The 24,459-nt window shown below is 25.6% G+C and overlaps 1 protein-coding gene across 5 annotated transcripts in view; it reads right to left on the minus strand.

The window, feature by feature from the left end:
• LOC112689440 overlaps nucleotides 1-24,459 on the minus strand; it is a 132,017-nt gene that overhangs the window by 72,780 nt on the left and 34,778 nt on the right. For 2 of the 5 annotated variants that reach the window (XM_025563169.1, XM_025563176.1), the window contains exon 2: nucleotides 17,463-17,531. The exons of 2 other annotated variants lie outside the window; for them this stretch is intronic. The gene's annotated coding sequence lies outside the window, so the exon portion shown is untranslated. Of the gene's footprint in view, nucleotides 1-14,005; nucleotides 14,101-17,462; nucleotides 17,532-24,459 lie in introns of all 5 variants that reach the window. One more of the 5 variants, XM_025563184.1, reaches the window with a different exon arrangement.

A 24,459-nucleotide genomic window follows, 5' to 3' on the forward strand; every position in this document is an offset into this window, starting at 1 on the left:
TATTTTATACTCCAACTTATATTTTTTTTATATTATACTCAATTTTTTTTTATCCTTTAATCTGTAATAAATATATATTTTAGACTTATTGTTAAAACAAAATTATTTGGTTCGAAAAAGTTAGAAAACATAAAAATTTCAATTTTTTTAAAATAATTTAAAAATAAAAAAATAAAAAAAAATTTGTTTACGTTTACACCAGGAGTGCCCAACCCGCGGTCTGCGGGCCGAATCCGGCCCGCGAAGGTGTTCCAACCGGCCCGTGACAATTTTATAAAAATTAGAAATTTATATAGGTGTAAAAAAATTTATTTTATTGAATTTTTAAGAATATAAAATATTTTTCAATTTTTAATTTTTATATAAAAAAAAAAAAAATCATTGGATTTTAGAATATTAATAGAAATAAATTAGTGTGAAATTTAGGCTTGTTTTTCTTTAACAAATCTTTCAATATTCGGAGTGAAATGTGTAACGTCAATTCTTAATAAGGAGTTTAAGTGTTCATCAGTCAAACGAGATCTTTCTGAACATTTTACGTAATTCATGCGTGAAAAGGTTTGTTCGCAAATATAAGTAGAACCAAATAATGTAAATATACGCATTGATAATTCTTTTATTTTTGGAAAATCATCAGTAAGAGTCTTATAAAAATGTATTAAATCTGTATTTTTATCTGTGATATCTTTATATAGATCTTTCAAATGATTATTTGTTTTTAAATCAATAAGTTCAAGTTGAACAGTTTCATGAACATTATTTTCATCAGACAGAAATGGATTTTCAATCAGCCGAAATGAAGTCATATGTGATTTGAAATCTTGGAAACGGTTTTCAAATTCTATTGATAATTGTTCCAACATACTCACAAAATGATTTGTCGGAACGTCAATTAAAGAATTTTGTTTAATTTCTTGACACATTTTAAAATGTAAAAAATTTTGCTTTAATATTTGGTTTTTAAAAAGTTGTAATTTTATTTCAGACGATTTTACATCACTTATAATCTCGAAAATAGTTTTTAATTGTTTTTGAAGTTTAAGGTTTAATTCATTTAAATGAGTAGAAATATCAGTTAAGAAAGCAAGACCGTACATCCATTGTTCGTTTTCAAATTCTTCTACTGGTTTGTTTTTTTCAACCATAAATATTTGAATTTCCTGCCGAAGATCAAAAAAACGTTTTAATACTTTTCCTCGACTTAACCATCTAACCTGATTATGATACAAAACATCTTTATATTCCGATTCAATTTCATTTAAAAATTCTATAAATTGTCTATGTTTTAATCCGTGCGATCTAATGAAGTTCACTTTTTTTGTAACAATATTCATCACATGTTCCAAATTCATAATTTTACCACACAGAGATTGTTGATGAATAATACAGTGTAAAAATATAGGTGTTTCAATCATTTTTGAAGTTGTTAACTCAGCTATCCTTCCAACTAATCCCGTATTTCGCCCAACCATATTTGGAGCTCCATCTGTTGTAATACTATAAAGTTTTTCCCAGGTCAGTCCTAAATTTTCAATACAACAATTCACTTTTTCAAAAATATCAGCTCCTTTTGTAGTTCCAGAAATACTTTCTAATGAAGCAAGTTTCTCTGTTATATTATAATCTGTATCTATTCCTCGTATAAATATTAATAATTGTGCAGTATCTGACACATCAGTGCTTTCGTCCAAAGCTAGAGAAAAAAATGTAAACGTTTTCGATTTCATTTGTAACTGCGTCATTAAATCACCTCCAATGTCTTCTACCCGCCTAGTAATAGTATTTCCAGACAAACTGATATTCTCGAATACAGATATTTTTTCCGGAATAATTTCTTTTACACTTGCCAAGATACATTTTTTTACAAATTCGCCATCACTAAAACTTTTATTTTCACGAGCTATCAGGTTAGCTACTTCATAACTTGCTCGAATAATCTCATCTTTACCTCTATTATATTTTTCAAATACATTTCCGACGCATTCACTTTTGAAATTTTGTTTGAATTTTTCTAACAAAGAAGTTCTAAGATTCCCCAAAATTTAAAATTTAAATCCAAACTTTGTTAGCGAAATACCTAAATACCCTCTTCAGAAAAATAAAAAAATATGATAGATATTTACCTTTACAATTGACGTATTTGTTTTATGTTTACTTTCATAATGTCTTTTAATATTAAATTCTTTAAAGACCGCCACGGTTTCGTAACATATTAAACACATAGCTTTATTTCGATACTCGATAAAAATATAAATTAAAACTCCAATTATCATTAAAAACACGACATTCGGTATCAATTTTGCGCTTTTTATTTTGAGACATCTTAATGTGAACATACAATTTCTAATGACGAAAACAAACTAACAACTATAGCGTGGAAATATTGAGAACTTTAAACACATACGATTTGAGTCATAAATTCGATAAGTGAACAAAGATAATATTATATCCGATAAAATGTACAATAGATAAACCTATGACTAGTCTATTTTTATCGAAATGAACAAAAAAAAAACCCATGAAGCATATACGGCCCGCAGTATAAATATAAATTTCGAATGTGGCCCGCAAGTTAAAAAAGGTTGGGCACGCCTGGTTCACACTGTCATTGACAGATGGTAATATAAGCATTTAATGAAAATTTCATGTGTAATTTTGGCGTAAAATTTCATTTATTATTATTTTTTAAGTACCTATATAAACAATAATTTTTCCAAAATCCATTATGCTTTAATAAAAATATTTTTATAGCTTTCTGTCATTTTTTTGCAACATTCTATCAACAATTTCTCAGAGTAAAAATAATTCTTCTGATCAAAATTGTGTACACAGACTCAAAAACACACATCATGGTAAATCCAATGAATTTTTCGGCTCACTCCTAATTAAATATAATTAATTCGAAAATTATTTAATTTTACCTGATATGCACATATAATGATGGAAAATAGTGTATTTAGATTTGCATAAATAGAAACTCTGAATAGAATTCATTCATAGGTCAAAACATATTATCATAGCTCCGAACATTATTTCACAAAAAACAATTCGGTTTACTAAAAACATTTAAGAATTTAATAAAAACAAGTACATATGATACTATGTTATGAAGAATAGTATTCATAAATATAAAATATATAATTCACAATATCGTATAACCCCAATCGTGAAGCGGAAGAGATATGTTCATATGTTAGAAAATTATACATAGTGTTTAGAAAGTCAAATAGAATTAAAATGTCCATGTTATATCTACATGGATTTAGAATTTTAGTGGGTCATTATTTTTGGGTAAATGTCAAAATAACTAATAACTTTTATTCGGAAAAATATTATAACTGTTTTGAAAAATATTTTATATATGAACAGAGCATTTTTGCTTATTTTCTCATAAACGTGAAAACCTTGTCTTTTAACTGTTCAAGAAAAAAAAATAACTCTTGAATAATTTAGCATTGATGACATAGAGTATTATAATTCTGACAAAAATACCAAACGATAAATAATGTATTAAGGGTTGACAATAATTACCATATAATAATGGTCATTTGTCATTTTGATCGATATATTCACCTGCGCATTCACATTTGTTGTGCCTACAAGTTAGAATAATAGACACGTATTTTTTTTTGATTTATACATACATATTGTTTTTCTGGGCTTCCATTAAGATGTTAGCTATATAAAATTCATCAAAAATAAGCTTTTGAGTATAGATAAATTTTAATTTCAATTGATTTAGGTACGAGTTAAAATCAAAAATTATCATTAAAATTTATTATACATTAATAATATATTTTTTAGATTACAACAAATTAAAAAACTCACCTAAACTATAGTTTTTATTCGACAACAAAATCGAAATGTTCCATTTTGTAATTAATTTAATTCTGAATATCTGTATTGTTCGAAAATTATGCATCTCTTTTTCTATTTGTCGTTAAAATATGTTTAATATTTAAATACATATTAAATATTTAAATTAATGTTTAAAATATATGATTAATTAATGAATTTTATACAAACGACGAACCAGGCAGCGTTATGAAGGGTTATGATGTACGATTTATTCTGAATGTCTGTAATCTTGTTTTTCGATAATAGTGATTAATAATTATTAGTTACGGTATCGTCCGTGTCAGTGTCCGATAACTGTCATCGGGTTTTTACTTCGAGTAAGTAAAAATAATTTCACTCGTCCAATGGTTATAAATAATATTATACCCAAACGGACTTTTTATGTTTTTGTCAAAATTATTACCTTCGTCCAAACAACCATCGCCCATCCATATCAACTTTTTTTTTTATTCTTTAATATCTGTAAATTATTATAAATTACTAATTATAACTTAACAACTTAATACTATATTCATTAGGTATGTATTTTCTATACATTATTCATGAGTCTCTTCAAATGCATACATATATTCGTTTATTGTAAGTTGTAATAACCAATGACATATATAGGGGAGAGCCTAGTGGGCTACAGTCTCCACCCCCCGAAATATTTTAAAAAGCTTAAAAATTATTTTAAACGTATTTCATATTTCAATGGTGCCTTATGCTTATTTAGAATTTGCGTTCAACGTTAAATCGTTTTGGGACATTCTGTAAATGAAATTTAGATAAGTACCTACTGTGTCTTGTTAGTAATTCTTAGATAGCAATGGTAATTTAACTCTGTCCATAGTAGCCCCTCTCAAAAATATTTTCTGTATGCGCCACTGGTATAAACCATTAGGTTACTACCTACTAGTGCAATATATATAAACATTATTTTGATACTTATTGTAATCCAAGAATTGCGTGAAGCAGTTAGATGGTCTATAACTATTGACATAAGAACATATTATTTAAAATACCTACACAATAATATACCATTATAAACATTATTTGATGTTTCAGATAATTATTGTTTTTCTTACGCAAAATTATATTTTAAATCTACAGGAGAATATCTATATAATCTATAGAGAATGTGTTATAAAGAAAAAAAATTATTTAATGGGATTAAAATATAAATTATGTCATTAAGTTAAAAGTTATTAAAAAGAATAACTTCTTATATAACTAAGTAACTTAACTTTAACTTTTTAACTCGTTAATACCAAACCTTGAAAATTACAAACAAGAAAAACAATTACAATTTTTTTTTTAAGGTATTCAATATACATGTCATTTTATAATTTTTAGTAAAAAAATATGACATTATACTTCATCAGAAATAAGTGACCCATTTTTAAATCTTTTTAATTGACTTAATATGTTTCCAAGATACAGATTTAATGCTATATTAGCTTTTGGAAACAATTTAAAAGTCATACATTTTTATCCCCACATAAAACAATCCAATCACTTGAGAGTTTATCGATAACGTGTACAACTATTTTGCCAAGATAATCAGTGAAAGTAGATACAAATAAAAACGATTTGAATCAAATTTATTCATTAATCAGAGATCATTGCTGTAAAAAATGTGCCGAAGCAAATTTTTGAACTACTAATCAAAATCAAATAGTCGTATATTTAAAATAGCGGAAAAAAAATTTCCACCGAAGGAAAACTTTCGAATAAATAGTCCATGGTGGTAAATGATTATTTGTCCTATATTTATATGTTTAACAAAATTATAAATCAAAATAATATTCAATGCATCTAATGTTCCTTAGTCACGTTTTGTAAAAATAATAGATAGTAAATATTTAATTAATTTTGTTTATACCTGATAAAGAATTCTGGTATTAACAGTAGGTACTTCTAAATACTACATACATAAATAGTACTATTTATATTACTTTAATTACTTCATTGTTATAGTTTAATAAATTGCATTCAACAATTTCGGGCTTCACTGAACAAAGATTACAAGGACATTTCTATTTTTATATTTGTATGAAGAACTTATATAACAAATAAATTTATAGTCTTAACAGGTAAACGCCACTGCATATAAGTAATGATACAAGAAACAGATGCAAATAGTAGTTGATGGCGATAAAGTATTTCAATAAAAGTCAAAACATTTTCAGATTTAGTGGTTTTTTCTTATATGATGTTAATCTTTAATGGATTCTAATTTATTAACAATTATTTTCTTCCGCGTATGTATGTTTTAATCAAAACAATAATTTTCAAAAAATGTAATATAAAACATTTTCTCTGTATGAACTTGTTTTCTAGAAAATCGTTTTGATTAAAACGTGTAATATAGAAAATCTAATTCTATTTAATGTAATTTTTAAATAAATTTCTCAAAATTCTCAATAATTTGGAAGTTGATGCATATGAAAAATCTCGTGGCAAAATATGTTTTTACTCATACAACATTTTTAAAAAATAAATTTAAAAAGAAAAATCGTTAATATGCATAATGGAATAATTAATAAAGATAGAATATAATTTCTAAACATAAAAAATTCATAATTGATTAAGTCGCTTACGTAAGATACCTTTAATGAAAATGACTTCAGTGACTAAGAAATGTAATATTTATGTATTCGATGCAAACATTTTATTAAACATTCATTGCGGTGTTAATAAAATTTTGTACGAAGATTTTTCCAGCGTGAATCAGTTAAGTTAAGATTAAAGTTACCATTAATTATACTTTTTTTAACTGTAGAATTTTTTTTTTATTATAATTGTGTATGCTTTCGATTAATTTCAAAAATTATATGTACCTATTATGAATGATTTATATAAGCAGTCTGGAATTAAGAAATAATGTAATATTAACGAGAATCTTAGTAACAGATTGAAAGGAGAATATCTGATAAGTATCGGATATCATTTTGAGAGGGTGAAGTAGTGAGAAGAAACGAAAACGTTCTGAAGACCTAAAGGCAATCAAACAAAATGCGATTGATATCACAAATCGCATTAGTGATGCACAATTAATGTGAGAAAAGATACAGAGAGGTGTGTCATTTAGAGATAATTTAAAGGAGTGTGAGGAAAATAAGGTGTGACCAAAATATAAATTTGTTATCAAACGTAATTCAAAATGAGTTAATAATAATATCCTACAAATTCCTGTTCTATTAAAATGGTTAAAAAAAATATTAACTTATTAAATTGTAACCAATCCATAAATATTTAAATTATTAATGTGATTATTTTTCATTATGCATAGAAATCTAATTAATCTTAATCATTACATACAGTATAAAATATTTATTATTTTAATTTCTATACAATATATTGATGTTATCAGGATATAATTATTTTCAATATTTATATACAGAACTTTAGATTTTTGTTTTAAATCAAAACTTATTTTAATATAATATAATAAGTACTTCAATTGAAAAAAAATATTATTATCAACCATTAAGTTCCTGTAATACGTAAAGATTTTATGAAAAAGAAAATGTAATCAAGGTCAATGGCTATTAATATTATATATATATATTAGTATTAAACAGAGTATTGTACCGAAGGGTTTAATAAATCCCACTTCATTAACTTAAACTGTATGGAGTATAACAGTAATTATTACTTTTCGAGGTAACGGATTAATAATGGTTTTAGTTGTTAAAATGAAACTATGATGATTAATATGATTCTCATATTGTGAATAATTCACTGCCATCATGAACTATACACATTTTGAATGCTAAAAATCATTATTATTTAAATCCTCTTGTGAAGTGATTGGGATTTGTATAAAAGAACAGATATTTTAAAATAAGGTTAAAGTAATTTATCTCATACTTTTGGAACGTAGAAGTACTGATTCCTACAAATATATGCAAAACTACGTACAGGGAAACATAAAATGTTTCAAATTATGAAGGTAATGGAAGTTGTAATATTTAGGATACACTATAATAAACAATTTCTAACTATAATACGAAAATTGGATTAAAAATACTTATTTTATGAAACCATGTGTATCCGTACTCCTATATAAGAATAAGTAAAGAATCATAACGATCAAGTAAACATTTTAAAGAATTTTAAAAAATATTTTGAAAACTAAACTACGGTACGTGGTTTTATTGACTTTGTATATACTTGGTAATGAATTTTTAATTCGAAACAAGTCATACATTACACATATAATAATACTCCTGACAAAGCATTTATTTATTTATATGTTAATTTACGAATAAACTAACGTACTAATTTTTATTTTATTTTTTATTATTTTATTAATTCTGAATAATTATCGGCTCACTGGATGCACTACTGCAGTCCAAGTCAAAGAGCAATGTCGTGGTAAAATTTGTGACTGCCGTGCTGATGGAGAAGAATCAGAAGAAAGTGCAATCTATGCTGCGGAAAGAATTATTAGTTAAGGCTACTGCTTAATGTGGCTCGAATAGCATCTTTACAGGGCTAGAGCCCTGATAAATCTGTAATTAGCTGTTTTTATGTAAGAGCTAGCGAGAGGAAGACTGGCCCTCCACTGCTCAAAATTTGTTGTATTTAATTAAATAAACTATGCTATGGTCAGCAGGGGCAAAAAGTGTGTCGCGCAAGCAAACAATTCACCCCTACTGATTGACGCTAAAAAAAAAAAAAAAAAAAGACATTTAAATAATATAATAATGAAATTGAGAAAATTACATTACCTGTTTATTAACGCAGGAAAATGTTTAACAACCAAGTACTACGCACGATATATTTTTTCATGTTAGAGCACAATCTATTCTACAATATGGTTTAACCACTTAGTGGGTTAAAGTATCCTTTCAAGCAATAAAATATTTATAGCACAAAAAAGTGTTATTAAAATAATTATCAAAAAAACCAAAATTATATTTCATTGCTAACTTATTTAAAGAATTCAAAGTTTTAACTATAAAATAGTTATTTTTCAGAAAAGCTCTGTATTTTACAAACAAATTTAAGTTAATCATACATAAACCAAGACATCATGATACACGTATAAAAAATAATTTAGATATTACCACTATTTGAACATTAAAGTCAAGCCAATGTTTTTATCATATAGATTTAAACCTATTAAATAAAGTTCCAATTCATATAATTAACTGCATATTATATACTAAATATAAGAATTTAATCAAAAACTGACTAATCAATAACACTAACAACTTATAGATTTATAAATTTTACACTTATAAGTAATATAATCAGATAAATTTGGAATAGAATTTTCGTTTTTATTGACATTTATATCTGTATCATTATACCATATTTTTTTATGTTTATTAATTATAGTTAAAACCTAACGTTATTACTATTGCTCGTATCTCGGATTTATATTGTATTTTATTTTATTCGCATAATTTAATTTATATACCTGATATTTCCGGTTACAAAAAATATATATAAATAAATAATGTTCAGTTAATTCTGATGTACTTCATCATCACCGATAAAAGGATAACTTCAGTGGTGAGATGGGCCATATAACTTGTATTATGTATTATTCTATATTTATTATTGTAATTTCCTTCTTGGCCAATAAAGATTATTATTAATAAACACAAAATTCACAATAGTTTGCTAAAAATTAATTTTAATATTTTATAAAAGTAAAATCTTTAGAGGGATAAATTATGAGCAATTCTATGGTTGACTAGAATATTATGATGCTAATAAGTACCAGTCCTTCTACTCACTATCAGAAAATATGTTTACTTTCAAACACTAAACACTGTAAAAAGTTTAAGATTTTTCCATTTTGTGTGTACTGTATATTAAAATATAATTTTAATAATTATAACATTATGCTATAGGAAAATTTCATTTTATGTATAGTATAAAATCTGGTACTTGAAAAATAATATTTTTTGATGTTTCCCCGGAAGAAAATAAAACAAAAAACTTATTATAAATTTTTATTATTACTGTACGGTAAATAATGAATGGTTCATAAAACACAATATTAATTTAAAATTACTTTGCCAAACAAATCGAAAAAAAAGCTGTCACCAAAAGCATCAAAGCTCTTTGTTATAAGCAAAAACGAAAATTTAACTATTGAAATTAAATTTTTTTATTTAGATTCGACAAATATAGTTGAATTTATAAATATTTTCTCTAGATGTATACAGAAATTGTTAAGTAAATAGCAATATTTTTTTAATTTTGTCTCTATTTCAATAAAAATGAGTAAAATTATACAAAATTCTTAGCAATGCAACCCAATAAATAGTATAACATCAATTAACTTTAATAAATTGTTAATATGAAAACAAAACATTTGTAATACTTGATATTCGTTCATTTTGTATGGCATTAAAAAAAATATTTATTTTTAATTTAAAAATTGTCATAAAATATAGATTTTCGTTAATTCTTCATTCATAAAGTGTATAAAATGATAATTCATACTTATACTATATTATGTTGATATTAATTATCTATTTTAATAGCAGACATATCACTAAATATATTTATAAGTATTTATAACATATTTATAACACATTTTAAAGCAGTACAACTTAGTTTATAAAAATTTAATTTATTAATAATTAAAACACTCGTATATTTAATTAATTTTATATTAAAAGAATCGTAATTAGATATATTATATTATAACATATTGAAACTATTAATTTTTAAACGAAACAATTTAATACTTTGGAGTTTCTCAAATGTACATTGGCTTAGCGATGTATTTTATTCATATACATGATTGAAGTTATTTAAATATTCTTATATTTTGTATTTAATTTAATATTATATTTATACATTCAATGATATAATTTTGACTTTAGAATTGTAATTTTTTATTCGCAATATTTTTAAGTTATTATTTTTTACATAATTTGTTTTGAAAGATTATTTATTCGATGGATTTCATATAAAAATGATACCTATATGAGGTAGGTTATTAATCAAATGTATTTTTATTTAAAATTAATTTTATTTAAATCAGCAACAGATATTGAAATAAAATCTGACTACTATGTAGTGTTTGTTTTCTTTAATTGATTTAGTTATAAATCAAATAGTTAAAAAACATAAAATGTTACGATAGAATTTAAAATGTAAAATTGCATTACGATTGAAATTTACTATAATAATAAGCTAGTAAATATAATATCAACTAGCTTATTGTTAATATATTATATACTTTTAATACTTTATTGGAAAAACTTTTTCTAGCTGATGAATTTAAAAAATAAATTAATATAAAATTTAGTTACTAAACACCTTTTGAAGTTTAAAATAAAATGTATGGATTGATAATACTTTGATCATTTTGTAAAATGCATTGTTTTTTTTTTTAAATATAGGTCATTTGTTTAAACTACATTGATAAGTAAATAATTATTTCAAGAACAAAAAAAAAAAAAATTGGGAAGAAGGCCAAAATACTATTATTTGTCTGATTGATGAAGGATTTTAATAAAATAATGAATAAAAACTTACAATCTACCACTTAGATTAATTATTTTCTATAACCATTGATGTAATTATATCTCGTCTACTACTCGTTTATATATATTCACAAATTTATGATGAAATTTAATCTTAAAATAATAGCAATTATATATAAATTAATAAACCACAAATTGTTTGATATTATGTCGTGATTAAAATCATATTCATTTTAAAACGATTGATCTAATGTGTATTTAAATACATTTATTCGATTCAAATCCATAAAGCCGTTGATTATTCCACAGAAAGAAGCTGTTTTAAGAAAAAAAGGTATTAAAATATAACATGACTGTATTTTTAATTTGTCTGTACTTATACTGGATGGTAAAAAATAAACATTGATTTGTAAAAATGTACTTGCAATATCATTGATTAGAATATGCCCTATGGCAATACCCGTGGGTGTACTTCGATATACATACACATTTTTTCCCTTTCGGTAAGAATACTAACAGCTTCGAACCATTTAATGCAAAACTGTTAAATTCCCTACACATTCCAGCATACTTATCGAAGCATATCCTAAAATATTTTATTATTTTACCCTTCCGTGAGTCTCATGTATAAAGCTCAAGAAAAAAAAACGTTTGCGTGTATATTACGGCGAAAAAAATATAATATACAATAAATATGAATATAAAAATATAAGTTTGACAAAAGAAATAATATATTTTTGGCTACTGACGATTAATGAAAATATTGATTTTTACCATTGATATATATTTAATATTATAGTTGGTTTCCAGATATTAATAAAAACAACCATCTTATACCACTGTTTCTATAATAAACTTTAATATTTATATATATATATATATATATAATATAAAATGAAAACTACTTATACTATGTTCTGATCAAATTTATAATAACAATCCATACGTTGAAATATTTTAAATATTATTAAATTGAAAAATATATGTGCAACAGTATTCTATTTCTTTTATAAATAGGTAATTGTGAACATTCTTATAACAATATAATTTTTTTTTTTTTTTTTTAAGAAATTGAATTTACTGTGAATACTTATAAAATGCATACCTTTTATGACAATTAAATAATTATTATATGAAAATTTAAAAACTACAAATAAAATGTGTTATGTATTATAAATGAAATTACATTTTACTCAGCACTAAAGTAACGTTTTTTTCAAACGATCATATCTTCTTTTAGTTTATATCAACATCGTGTGGTTGTCTTAATATATCTATCACATTTAACCTGTATCAAAATCATAGTTCTCATTTCTAAAGTACTCAAATTATACAGCAAATATATACATAAATATATACTTCGAAAATAATTACAAGGATGCAAATCTATTATCTAACGTTGATCTTTCAATATTTAAACTATCTTAGAAGTAATAGTCAAATTTTAATTAAAATGTATTTTATACTGAAAATATATCTATAGAAATGTATATATTGAATACAATATTAACGGATAAAGTTTAAGATAAAAAAATATATCCTTCGTCATGTATGCAATAGGTTATTTGTACCTAATTCAAGTAATATGATCAACGACGAACGTGAAAAGTTGTTTTTCAATACCGACTACGCGAAACGGTTATATATTATGAATCAATTTTTATTTAATTAGAAGACAGCTACTTGTGCCCGTAAAAAGTTAACCTATTCTGAATTCTGATAGTCAATTGGTTATTGGTTAATATTATCACTGATATAACCAATAAAATGAATATAAAAATACAAGTAACCAGGTTAGGTGGAATCATTGTTATAGGCAATAAAAATATCTATGTATACAAATAAATACTAGGTACATGTTTGTCTTATATTCATATCATAATGAGTTTTTAATAACTATAATAGTTGAAGTACTATAAAATATTGTTTTGATTTATACAATTAACCGTAATTGGTGATTGTTACGGTAGTTTACCATTGCTACTATATCGTTCATACTATACACTTAGTAAATTATAATTAAATTTCCTTTTCAACCATCCAACAACGTACCCGTAACGAACAATCGGTAAATATTATTTCATAAGTTGAGTTGTACAACTTCGGTGTCAAGTATTCTATGTGATATACAGGAAAACTACGATTCAATTAGTGGCGTTAAAATTTCGTATACCTACATGAAATACATAGACCAGGGCTATTTTAATTGGTTTACTTAATGGTTCTTCGATTATTTTAAATTAAATGTAAATATATAGTTATAGTATTTCTCTCTGATTAGTAATCTGCGCAGTGATTAGTTTTCAATTGGTCGCATTCGATACTTTGATTAGCTGTATCAATTTGAAATAAAATATTCGTCGTCCGTGAAAAATAAGACAAAGATTGGGAAAATGTTACGGATATAATTAATAAAGATATTATTTACATAATTGGGTAGTGCAGATAATATAAAGGTCCGAGTGTGATTAAAAAGTTTTTATTTAGGTGAGTGATTGGAGAAAAAAGTAAAGATTAGAAATTTCTTTTGTATGGTGAAGGCTTGTTAGTTTGACTAATATAATTGCGCGTGACTTCAAGAGAATATGCTGTTAAAACGAGAACTGGAAGAGTATTTTGAACATAACGCCAAGAGTGATAAATCTCAGGGAAGGAATTAAAAATGTAGGATTATTTGTTTGCTAATTGTTTAAGTAAGAACTTACCGAAAAGCCAGTTGGAACAAATATGAAGTTGTTGGCATGAGGCTTCAACCTCAATATCAGAAGAAGAGGTGGATCTTAAAGCGCCAAAAATGGATCTTAAACAAGAGGTTTGTAATTTATTAACTTTATTAAGGTGTAAGAAGACATAAGAACTTGAAAAAAACTAAAATAATCTAACTTGACACGTATGATGGATTTGTAAATTAATAATGAAGTAGAAGTGTCGGGCTCCCACCATACATTGGCTACGGATCTAATAAAGTTAGACCAAAGGTTGACAAAAATAGTTAAGTCATTGAGATGGAAGGACCAACGAAGTTTAGGACCCATATTTAAGCCTAAATATGTATAGCTTGAGACGTAGAGGATTGTATGATAATTTATTGTAGTGACATTATACTAAAGGTGGCGTCGACTTGATAAAATCAAGACATTTTTCTTTAGCTATTGAAAATAAGGAAGGAGATACAACATTGTGTAAATAACACAACTCATTGTTAAGAGAGGTGATTGCAGAGTTTATTTGACAGTTGTGAGATTTAATAACTATGTCATCAGCATACACATGATAATTGTGATCAGGAGAATTAAGACGATTGACTATAACACTCATATTAATGTTAAAAAGAATTGGGCTCAGGCAACTACCTTGAGGTAGGCCGAATTTTATGTAACGAGTATTGGTAGTACTGAAGGATGAAAAAAAATGTAAAACTATTAAAAAATGTAGATGATCAGTGATACCTCTACCTCGTCTGAAGACGTACATATTGTTGGGTAAAATTTAGTTAGACTCTAGCCACCAGTCTAGTCTATTTTAAAAATGTGTTCGACAATTTTACAAAGCAAAGAATTAAAGCGATCTAATTTGATTACTCAGTGTAAAAAAATTAGAGTTGAAGATGTATAGACCAACAATTTGTGTTCGTTTAAAAGATGCGAATCGAGGCATATATTGGCATGAAAATTCGAGTCGAAAGTTACTTTAAATTTTTTAAGACGTTTCGGCTTAATATTATTGATGCCATAAAAATCAGTATTAAGCAATTTGGCCCTCATAAAGGGTGCCAGGTAGAAATATTGGGATCAATTAGTTCGATAATAATAATCGGTGTACTATTGAAATATAATATATATATACATTATAATATTACATACAACATATATCATAATAAATGTATCAGGAAATAAAAATTGAAAATATGACGAATAAAACAAAATCATTATTGTACCATAACATAATAAATATATATATATATTCAAAATACGTTAAATAAATAGTTTTAATTTATTTTATGGTTACTATTATATGCTTATATATATTTATAACTTTTAAGTAAACCCATGAAATATAATTCAAGACTCGGATCACATACAGTATACCTAGGTTAACAATTCTGTTTACTATTATTATCAAGTTATTAAAAAAAAAAAAAAAAACATAAATTCACACCATAATAATGAAACATGCTATATGCAATTAAAACAAAGAAAGTATTTAATTTAATAAAATAATATAATCACAATGGAAATATATTGTCAAACATAAATAATTATACATGAAACGTTGAATTCGATAACAGTGTTAGAGTTAAACCTATTTATTGATATAATGTATATTTTCATTTTAATATCAACTTTATAGTATTTGCATTTAACAAACCAACACGAAATGTAGTACATTTTATACACGATTTTCATTCTATTAGAATATTAATATTATATTTTTTTTTTTTTTATTGATTTAAAATGACACAAAAACCTATTATTGAGTATTACATTAATTAATACACATATTTTAATACTCCATACTTTATGAGATAATTGAAAATTATATGGAAATCATACTGAAAACTTTTTTCTCAAATCTCAATTTAGTTAATATTAAATTATGGAATTTTTTCATTGATTAAAAATATAAATGAAATAATAAATAATAAAAAACTAAGAAAAATACTGAAAAAAATATTTTAACAATACAGAGAAAAAAATTAATTGCATACAATACTGTACTTTAATTATACTTCAAAAATATATCAATAGAAAAAAATAACATAAAATTTGTGTAGATAACTTATAAAGAGTAGGAACATAAAATGTAAAAAATATTAAAAATAGTTGCTATTTATTCGAAATGGTACTAAAAAATTTTAATAATCATTATGCTAGGTAGCTTAAATAATTTGAAAAAATAAATGGGTACTAATTATTAAAACTAACTTAACAAGTTTATCAAAGAAAAATCAAATACATGTTTTAATAATAATAATAAATACTGGAATCGTTTTTTTAAAAATAATTGTTTCCAACTAATTGTTAATCGATTATGTGAAAACTAATGACAGGTTTATATTATAAAAAGAATATACAGAATTTCATACAAGGTAAACTGTTGCTAGACTGGTAGTGCTATATGGATTGAATTGCTGTGTAGTAAACAAAAAAAAAAAAAAAAAAAAATAAACCAGAGTATTGATATGGTAAATAAAATAATATTATGGATGCGAAGAGCGAATAAACAGGTGTTACAGGCATATATAAATAAAGATCCTTACGAGTACTGTTACATAGGGGAACCACATTTCACATAAAAGTATTAAGAATATCAGTACAACTCTTTATATAATTAATATATAGAAACACTAGTAGTACGGTTATACTAGTCGAAAGGTTACAGGATAATAAAACTAATTGTACAAGTTACGAGGTTAACCACTTAGGGATATGATAAATAAAAAGATCAGAACATAAAAATACTCGAATGGCCAAAGTACTAATTGGTAAAAGAGAATGATGTACACACGCATCCACATAATATATAAAATAAATTATTATGGAGATATATTTTAGTCCGGTAAACCAGACAAAACCTTCACGCCAGTTAACTTAATATTTTAATACTTGTACTTAGTATTATTTTATGAAATTATACTAATAAACTTAGACTTTATTTAATAAAGTAAATATTTAAAAGTCTTTAGTTATTTAATTCATCACTACCGATAATTTAATAAATTGAAAAGCTGTACGATTGTTTGTATTCCTCTCCTGTTGCACTAGTCTGTACTTTCAGACCGGCACGTAACACAGAATAAAAAAGGTACTGAACAAATGTTGAGGTGGTTTAGTCGTATTATGAATCGTGAAAAAATGAGGGACAATAGGTGAAGATAATTCGGGTATATTACGAAGGACGAAAAAGAGACGATGAGAGATTTCATGAAATTAAATTTAGAAAGAATACGTGGTTAAGATGAGGCCGGGAAAAGAAACTGGGGGTATAATTGAAAGTGACATGACAATAGCTGGTAGTGTTCAAGCTAAATGTGCGTAACCGGACAAATAGAAGTAGATAACGAGGGTTAGCGACCCCACATAATTTTCAAGTTTATAGAGAAACGAGGATATAAGAAAATATACTGAAGCAGCTTGATTAGTAATGTAGTTATTTTTTTACCTGGTATTATTGTATCGAATACGAATAGTATGTCATTTTATCCCGGTCGTTTGAAATGTTTTGATATTTCTAAAATAAACACAAACATTTTATAGATTAGATATGATAATATTTTATTTATTTTAATATAATAATATAATTTATAAATATATTTGTAATGATTTACGTAGAAAAACAATTTTAGTAGAACGGGAAAACAATTTTTTTTATTCATTATTTATGAACAAAATAGTCATCGTTGTAAAATTTGTTTTTAATACTAGCTCACATACATTAATTTCTAAAATAAAAATGTAGACACCATTTATTAGGTATTGAATAATATTTAATTAACAAATTGATAAATAGTAGTATTGAAAACCATGTATTAAATGGTGTTTAAGATGAATATTTAATTTTTTTTTTTCATAAAATATTTGCTTAAATATCAAAGGGTACCTACTCAACGATACCAAACAAAATATTTTATTCTATAAATAATTTCACTGACAAAATAAAATGGCTGCATCTGAATTAGATCCCGAATTTAAAATTACTTCACTAGTTGGATTCCAAATTATTTAAGATACTATAACAGTTGGGTACCGAATTATTTTAGGTACTACACTAGTTGGGTCCCGGATTTTTATAGGTACTACACTAGATGAATCTTGAATTATTTTAGGTATACACTAGTTCCTGAATATTCTTTGGTAATTTCTATATTATACTAACATTTTCCTTCACATTTTAACAGACTTAGAACTTTCTATGATCTATTTAAATAACAGGTATGGTTAAAAATGTTTTTATAGTTTTTTTTTTTTGTTTTTTAGTTTCTTTTCCATTAATTTTATTTATATTATATAATGATTTTAACATTTTTAATATTTTTACTCACACAATTCTAATAATTTATATTTAAATGGAAAGAAAAACTAAAAACAAAAGAAAAAAACTATAAAAAACATTTTTAATCATACCTGTAGTCTAAATACATTATAGACAGTCCTAAATCTGTTAAAATAGGAAAGAAAATGTTAGTATAATGTAGTACTTACCAAAAAATATTCAGGAACTAGTGTAATACCTAAAATAATTCAGGACCCAACTAGTGTAGTGCCTATAAAAAAACCGGGTCCTAACTAGTGTAGTACTATAAAAATCTGAGCTCAACTAGTACACTATCTGCGATTAGCCCCTAGTACTCGGGATCCATCTCGGATGCTCCAAATAAAATATGTATGTGATTTATAAACCATCCATTCAATCCTATCGGAAAATAATGCAAATTACAAACTTCATTATTTGCAATAAATTTGAATATGTATATGTACATTTAATTATTATTTATGTTTTTCATTAATGAGTATTTCATCACAAAATTACCAATATCGACAATGTTTCGTACAACAAATATTTTATTAACATGTAACAACGTACATATTTAGTGTAGGAAATATACAATAAAAAATGAAAAAATGCATGGTTATAAAATATTTAAACATGTAAATTTTTGGCCTACAATATACTTTATAAAAGGCTAAATCAAGTATTATATTATAAAAATCAATAAAACAAATATTTTATAAATGAGTAAATAAATAAATGCATAGCCTAGAATAATATTATATTATTATATTTGTTATGTACAACAGGTATAGAATTAAAAATACGTTTTCAAATATATACAAAGTTAATAAAATCGCAATTGAATATGAAAAAATAAGGTAAGGAATACAGAAAAAATGGACGTCTTACAAATACCAATACAAGTATAGTAATATCTAGACTAAGCATTTATTTATTTATATACTTACACAATTCATTAATTTACTTATATATAAGTTAACGAATGATACTAATCATTTACTAACCATTTAATAGTTTTTTAATTTTTTTACATTTTTAATGTTATATTAAATAGTGTAGTTCGATTTTGGGGTTGAACACAATGATAATTTACAGTTTTAATTAATTAACCCGATATTAAAGAAATTAAAAAATATTCAATCTATTTAATATATTAATATGGTACATTTTTGATTATGGTAATAACTGTAGACGTCATTAAAGACAGTTACTTGACCGTCAACCATTTTAACAGTGATAGATGGATTTAAGCGATCATTTTTACAAAATTATAAAATAATAGAACGATTGTTTTTCGTTACTAAAAATGCGATAATGCATTTATTCGTACTGTTTACATTCTTGGATCGTTTACTTGGAAATATTTTATTTGAAAAATGTTAACAAACCAGATAGCTGTTGTTATTTGGACGGTACATTTTTTTAAACCTATTTCATATAAGCTATCAACATTTTCAAACAAAATCTCTTCTATGAAATATTTTTTTTATTTGTTTCATGTTTATTAAGATCATCGGGTAGTTAGGTGAAAATGTATAGCTTATAGACCATTTTTTAGAAAACAAAATAACAAAGAAATAATAGAACTTTATCATTCTCAAGACATACTAAAGTTCTAATAAAGAACAGGATCAATTTGTCTTCTTGTTATAAAACGTGATAAATGCATAATTCATAATATAAGGCGTGGTAGAATTCGGTAAAAGATATAAGACTGTTTTGCGGTTCTAGAACAAAAAATTATAAATAGCTATTTACAGGATCATATATTATAGTGCAAATATAGCATATTTTCTGTGGTTATGCAGAAGTTAGTTTAACTAAAGAAACATAAAATTATCTCAAATAATATCAAAAGTCATTATAATATTTGTACTAAAATTACGTATAATATTTACATATATATATAGATCATAAGGATGGATAAAAACGCGAAATATTTAGTATTTCATACGTTTCAAAAATGAAATGAACGAATATTAAGGGTAGGTGAAAATTTGAGTTTTTGCTGTTAAATATATTTTTAAAATATTATACATAGTTTTTATAATTCCAAGTGTAAATCCAAATATTAAAGAAATAGATGAGTACTTTTTCAATACTTACACTCATTGATAACTTTTCTCCACTTCACAAACAATATAAATATGAATTAATAAGGTATAGAAGTATACTCATTATTGATTTCGTATAATTTTATCATAATAAAAATAAAGTTTCTTCTAAAGTCAATTACAAACTAAGAAATGTTAACCATTATTAATAATCTTATTATTATACAGGCATGTACAATTTTTTTTTTTTTTTTTTGTAAACTTCGTTAAAGGCATGCACAATAGGAATAACATTTAATAGAATTATAAAAACAAAAAATATAAGGTGAGACAAATTAGAAATATATATAATAAGAAGTGAAGAAGTATTTGGAAATTAATTAAAAATCAATACCATCTAAAATTTTGAAAAAAATCAAAATCTTTTATTTTTTGAAGCTAAATTATTTAATATTTCATATTTTCCTAAGTAACACTTTTAAAGGGGATATATGAAAAAACAATAATCCATATGTGTATGCCTTTGGTTGGTAATAGCTGTTGAAATATTTCACTGTTTATTAGTTTCAATAGATTCATAAATCTGTAAACTTAAATATTAATGTTTGAATTCGTACTATAAATCTAATAATTTAATAATTAATTTACTGAAGTTCAACCGAATAAATTAGTAGGTATATATATACAATTGTAACACTAACCTTTTTACCTACAAATAACGCAACAAGATTGCATTTCATAACATAAGGATGTTATCACTTAAACAGGTATGGTCGAATTGCACTTGCGTTCAAAAAAGGTAATGGTCGAACTGCACTCGGGTAAAAATCAAGTAGTGGTCGAACTGCACTTGGGCTCAAAAAAGTATTTCAATAAAATTATCATGCATTTGAAGGGGTAAGATTTATTTTATTTAGTTACATTCATTACCATTTAGTAATCATTAGCGTGGTTAAAAATTATTGTTTTATACAACTCAAAATTATATGTTAATTATATATATTTACATTATAATTGTTATATTATACATATTATTATTATTAGGTATACATTTTTTTTTTTTAACCGTCAAATTTAATTATTGTCATTATTATAATTTTTTGTAGTAATGAATAACTGTATTCAAAAAATTCTACACTGGTAATACGCTTCTGAGTATTTATGTTGTTATTATATAATATTATCTGCGTTATCTAAATGGCACGAACTAATATATAATGCTATTTTAAATAAGTATGCGTTCTTCAATAGTAAGATTCGTAATATTTTTGGTGTGTTTTCCATTATAACATTTTCTTTGAACGAGTGCAGTTCGACCACTACCTGCTTTTTACTGGAGTGCAGTTCGACCATTACCTTTTTTCAATCCAAGTGCAATTCGACCATTTATTTGTAGGTAATAAATGCAATTCTACTATCCCAACTTAAACGATTATCCGATACACTGTTTAATGATGGTATGACTCCTTAGTCGGATGGAGACTCCAATGGTTGAGGGTAATAAAAATATGGGTAAAACATATTTCCATATTCATTTTTTAAACTTGAAACCAATATACTTTTATTCTTGAAGAGAAAATTATAATAAACATATGCTTGTAGAAAGATAGTTGGTATAGTAAAAGAATAATATTTTTTAATGCGACAGATTGAATATTTAGTGCTCTAAGATCCACATAAAAAAGGCATTCAAAATTTGAGAAATAAATAATTCGAGACTATAAAATGTCTTTAACTAGATAACTATTATTGTTTAATAAAAATTCATTGAAATACCTATGAAATATCCAATTTCGTCAAAATTTAATTTAAAACATTTATAAATAGTTTTTGGGATTTTCCATCAATTTTTTTATTTTTATTTTTTTGCTAGTTTTTTTTGCATTTTTCTCCATTTTTTTATTATTCGGAAATCTACTGAAAAATTCAAAAATTAACTTCTTCAAAGTATCAACTAAAACCAACTAAAATATCTGAGCACTATTCAGTGTGTTTATAAATGTTACTAATTAATGTTTTTTAAACAATATATTATTATATTATCTATATAACGGGTGCCGACTATAAGTTAGTGCTGAATCTAGTAAAATTGACAACCAAGGTAAGTAAAAATGCAGCATTCTTATGTAAGTGGAAGTATATAGTATGTTAATGACTTTTTTTATTTTTCATAAACTCCTTAAATATACTGTTATACCAACAAAGCCGAGAGCAAGCATACCTTCTTTTCCCCACACCCCACTTCCTAGTTGTGGCACTGAGTACGGTATACATAAAATATTTTATTTATTTTTTTTTTTTTTTTTGGGTAGTTCTTAAGAAACGGTTCAATTTAGTATTTTACAAATATTTTAAAACACCACGTTCATTTAAAATTCTTTTGTCCAGCAAAATATTTTATTTTAGGTGCCAAAATAAAATTCGAACGTCGATCACTAAATATTCTTAACGTAAAAACGATAATTAATAGTGAATCACGTGGATCGGAAACCAAAACACAGACGCTGAATAGCGTATGGTTATTTATCACCTTGTACCGCAAAGCGATACAATTTTGCTACATACGGCAGAATTATTCGGTATGGTTTTCATAAAATTCCCATTTATTATTATTTTAGCATCGTTATTTCATACAGTTTTATTTTATGTATATTTTCGCCACTTCATTGTCAAGAAATTTTTTTTTTCTCATTTCTATCCTCTAGAGAGATCATTTCACACACACACAAAAACGCAAATAATGTTACATACTGTGAAAGTAGATAAAAGAATCGCATAGCATAAATCTATATATATTAAACACTCAGTCAAAAAAGTTTCCATATATTATATTTAAATTTATAAAATGATTTTTTTTTTTAACATGAAGTACGTGAGGGAAGAAGCCATCCAGTGATAACACTACCTTTTTTGAATTTGTTTTTATTTTTTAATTACTTTTTTATTTTTTTTCTTTTATTCATTAAGTAAGTCTCTGCACCAGTTTCTTTTAAGTATTCGTGAGGGATTACCAGGAATTGTACGAGTGGCTAGATTTGAAATGAGGGGGTTGGGGTGGGAGGGGAGTCTGTTATAAAAACGTTTATATATTATAACTGCTTCAGCGTGAACAGTCTTTATTTTTAGATCGTTGTATAAAGTAGAATTGGACACATATGGTGGGGCATTAGTGATTGTGCGTAGGATTTTATTTTGAAAGGTTTGTATTTTGTTTATATTAGATTTTTTAACATTGCCCCACAGTTGGAGGCCATAAGTCCAAATCGGCTTGATTAAAGATTTGTATATGAGTAGTTTGGTGTTTAATTTAGTGTGTTTATTAGATTTTAATGTCTTAAGCGAGCGAAGACGTTCATTTGGAGCGAGTTTTTTGATTTGATAAGGGGTGCCCAGGTGAGGCGGCGATCAACAATTAGACCTGTCGCGAACCAATTGGTGACACGACACACAATAATAATAATAATAATCACTGACACGATAGAAGTATGATGGTAATGGCTAAGGAGCCATATATTTTACGAAAACGATCGCACGAATAATAATAATAACAATAGTCTTGTCGAGAACGCACGAGAATAATAATAATAATAAAATAAGTCAATCAATATGACAGCGAAAGTCGTAGTTCTTCGATGTCGTACGTGGGGTGATGTGCGTTAGAGTGGCGATGCGAACGTACCAAAAGTTGACGAACAACAGTCCGTCGTTCCGATGACACTTGCCTTCGGCGGTGCCGATGCCCCGCTCTCCCCGTTCCTTAAGGAAGGTGCGGGGTGTGACGCGTCGGTATCGTGATCCGCGAACTATCGGCTGATTAGAAGACTATAAATACGATCGGCGGCGTCCGTTGTGGTGAACGGTCCGCGTCAGACCTAAGTACTTTACTGATTGGGTTGATGGGATTGAGATGTTACTAAGAGAAACTTCAGGACAAGGATAGAGGCGAAGAGTAAAAGTGGTATGTATGGACTTCGATTGATTGACCTTAACTCGCCATTTTTTATCCCGGTTTGACATTAGCTCAAGGTGGGATTGGAGATTTGAAGAGACAGTTTGTGGGTCATCGTGTATTGACATAACTGCCTTATCAT

Source organism: Sipha flava, unplaced genomic scaffold (genome assembly GCF_003268045.1).
Source record: "Sipha flava isolate LNK unplaced genomic scaffold, YSA_version1 112_pilon_pilon, whole genome shotgun sequence".
NCBI classification, from domain to species: Eukaryota; Metazoa; Arthropoda; class Insecta; order Hemiptera; family Aphididae; genus Sipha; species Sipha flava.